Genomic DNA, 4,729 nt, shown 5'->3' with positions numbered 1-4,729 from the left:
TATCGATATCGATAGTTATTATTAATATCCGATATCGATAGTTTTTATCTATATCAATGTATTAAAACAATATTGATATCGATAGTTATTATTTATATCGATATCGATAGTAATTATTAATATCGATATTGATAGTTATTATTAATATCGATATCGATAGTTATTATTAATATCGATATCGATAGTTTTTATTAAAATCGATATCGATAGTTATTATTAATATCCTATATCGATATCGATATTGATAATAAAATTGATATCGATATCGATAATATCGATATAAATAATAACTATCGATGTCAATATCGATATCGATATCAATATCGATATAAATTTTAAAATTAATATCGATATCGACATCAATTTTAAAATTGATATCGATATCGATAGTTATTATTTATATCGATATTATCGATATCGCTATCAAAATCAGTTATATTATCGATATCGGTATCGATATCGATAACGATATCAATATCGATATCGATAGTTATTATTTATATCGATATCGATAGTTATTATTAATATCGATATTGATAGTTATAATTAATATCGGTATCGATAGTTATTATTAATATCGATATCGATAGTTATTATTAATATCGCTATTATGATCGATATTAAAATCGATGTCGACATTAAATTTATATCGATATTGATATCGAAATCGATATTGACATCGATAGTTATTATTTTATCGATATCGATATCGGATATTAATAATAACTATCGATATCGATAGTTATTATTAATATCATTATTATGATCGATATTAAAATCGATGTCGACATTAAATTTATATCGATATTTATATCGATATTGATATCGATATCGATAGTTATTATTAATATCGCTATTATGATCGATATTAAAATCGATGTCGACATTAAATTTATATCGATATTGATATCGAAATCGATATTGACATCGATAGTTATTATTTTATCGATATCGATATCGGATATTAATAATAACTATCGATATCGATAATAATAAAAACTATCGATATCGATATTAATAATAACTATCGATATCGATATAAATAATAACTATCGATATCGATATAAATAATAACTATCGATAATAAAACTGATTTTGATAGCGATATCGATATCGATTATATCGATATAAATAATAACTATCGATATCGATATCAATTTTAAAATTGATGTCGATGTCGATATTAATTTTAAAATTTATATCGATATTGACATCGATAGTTATTATTCAATATCGATTTCGATATCAATATCGATATAAATTTAATGTCGACATCGATTTTAATATCGATCATAATAGCGATATTAATAATAACTATCGATATCGATATCAATATCGATATAAATTTAATGTCGATATCGATATCGATATCGATATTGACATCGATTTTAATATCGATATTAATAATAACTATCGATATCGATATAAATAATAACTATCGATATCGATATAAATAATAACTATCGATATCGATGTTGTTTAAATATATAGATATAGATAAAAACTATCGATATCGATATTAATTATAACTATCCATATCGATATTAATAATAACTATCGATATCAATATCAATATCGATATAAATAATAACTATCGATATCGATGTCGATAATATCAATATAAATAATAACTATCGATGTCAATATCGATATCGATATCAATATCGATATCAATTTTAAAATTGATGTCGATGTCGATATTAATTTTAAAATTTATATCGATATTGATATCGATAGGTATTATTTATATCGATATTATCGATATCGATATCGCTATCAAAATCAGTTTTATTGTCGATATCGGTATCGATATCGATAACGATATCAATATCGATATCGATAGTTATTATTTATATCGATATTGATATCGATATCGATAGTTATTATTTTTATCGATATTGATATCGATATCGATAGTTATTATTAATATCGATGTCGATAGTTATTATTAATATCGATATCGATAGTTATTATTAATATCGATATCGATAGTCTTTATTAATATCCTATATCGATATCGATATCGATAATAAAATTGATATCGATATCGATGTCGATATTGATATTGTTATTATTAATTTGATTATTAATTACTATCGATATCGATATGTATAGTAATTATTTATATCGATATCGATAGTTATTATTTATATCGATATTGATATCGATATCGATAGTTATTATTAATATTGATGTCGATAGTTATTATTAATATCGATATCGATAGTTATTATTAATATCGATATCGATAGTTATTATTAATATCGATATCGATATCAATAATAAAATTAATATCGATATCGATGTCGATGTTGATATTGTTATTATCAATTTTATTATTGATATAGATATCGATATCGGATATTAATAATAACTATCGATATCGATATCGATAGTTTTTATCTATATCTATATATTTAAACAATATTGATATCGACATCCATTTTAAAATCGATATCGATATCGATAGTTATTATTTATATCGATATTATCGATATCGATAATGCTATCGATATCAGTTTTTATATCGATATCGGTATCGATATCGATAACGATATCAATATCGATATTGATATCGATATTGATAGTTATTATTAATATCGATATCGATAGTTATTATTAATATCGATATTATCGATATTGATACCGATATCGATAATAAAACTGATATCGATAGCGATATCGATACCGATATCGATAATAAAACTGATATCGATAGCGATATCGATATCGATAATATCGATATAAATAATAACTTTCGATATCGATATCGATATTGATATCGAAATCGATATTGACATCGATAGTTATTATTTTATCGATATTATCGACATCGATATCGATATCAATTTTATAATCGATAACGATATCGATATCGGATATTAATAATAACTATCGATATCGATTTGAATAAAAACTATCGATATCGATATTAATAATAACTATCGATATCGATATTAATAATAACTATCAATATCGATATTAATAATTACTATCGATATCGATATAAATAATAACTATCGATATCAATATTGTTTAAATACATTGATATAGATAAAAACTATCGATATCGATATTAATAATAACTATCAATATCGATATTAATAATAACTATCGATATCAATATAAATAATAACTATACATATCGATAACGATAGTTATTAATAATCAAATTAATAATAACAATATCAATATCGACATCGATATCGATATCAATTTTATTATCGATATCGATATCGATATCGGATATTAATAAAGACTATCGATATCGATATTAATAATAACTATCGATATCGATATTAATAATAACTATCGATATCGATATTAATAATAACTATCAATATCGATATTAATAATTACTATCGATATCGATATAAATAATAACTATCGATATCAATATTGTTTAAATACATTGATATAGATAAAATCTATCGATATCAATATTAATAATAACTATCAATATCGATATTAATAATTACTATCGATATCGATATAAATAATAACTATCGATATCAATATTGTTTAAATACATTGATATAGATAATAACTATCGATATCGATATTAATAATAACTATCGATATCGATATTAATAATAACTATCAATATCGATATTAATAATAACTATCGATATCGATATAAATAATAACTATACATGTCGGTGATGGTCATTTCTAACATTATTGACGTTATTGCCCCTTATCTAGCTGTAATTTTTAATGAATGTGTTGATATGGGTATTTTTCCGAACCTAATGAAATGTAGTAAATTAATACCCCTTTTTAAATCCGGTCATAAAAATGACCTTAACAATTACAGGCCTATTTCAATCTTGCCAACTCTTAGTAAGGTCTTTGAAAAAATTATACTTTATCAACTTTTAAATCATTTTAATGTCAATAACTTACTTCATCCGGAGCAGTACGGCTTCACTAAAGGTCGTAGTACAACGGATGCAGGCGCAAGACTCATAAAGCATATTTACGATGCCTGGGAACGTTCGCAGAATGCCATTGGTGTTTTCTGTGATCTGTCCAAAGCATTCGATTGCGTTGAACACAAAACGTTGTTATTAAAACTAAGCCACTATGGCATTAAAAACGTTGCACTCAATTTAATTGCCTCTTATCTAAGTGATAGAGTTCAAAGGGTATGCGTAAAAGACATAAAGTCTAAGGGATCTTCTGCCTTAATGGGTGTCCCACAAGGCTCAATTTTGGGTCCCTTATTGTTTCTGGTGTATATAAATGATCTGCCACACCATGTCAGGGGCACTTGTGAGATTGTACTGTTCGCAGATGATACATCTCTCATTTTTAAGACTGATAGAAACAAAGATAATTTTGACGACGTAAACCGTGCTTTGTCACATGTGTCAGACTGGTTTACTGTTAATAACTTACTTTTAAATGCAAAAAAAACTAAGTGTTTGGAATTTGTTTTGCCTAACGTAAAAAAAATTGATAAAAACATCATAATAAATGGAGAAACACTTAAAATAGAAAACTCCACTGTTTTTCTAGGAGTGACCTTAGATTGTAAGCTACAGTGGGGTACCCATATAGAAAGCCTAGCGAGTAAACTCAGCTCAGCTGCATATGCAATCAGGAAAATTAGACAGCTTACCGATGTTGAAACAGCTAGGCTTGTTTATTTCGCATACTTTCACAGTATTATGTCCTATGGGATCTTGCTGTGGGGAAAAGCTGCAGATATTGAAAGTATATTTAT

Source organism: Pararge aegeria, chromosome 25 (genome assembly GCF_905163445.1).
Source record: "Pararge aegeria chromosome 25, ilParAegt1.1, whole genome shotgun sequence".
Classification (NCBI taxonomy): domain Eukaryota; kingdom Metazoa; phylum Arthropoda; class Insecta; order Lepidoptera; family Nymphalidae; genus Pararge; species Pararge aegeria.
The sequence above is the reverse complement of the archived record's forward strand: the minus strand, read 5'-3'. Positions refer to the sequence as shown.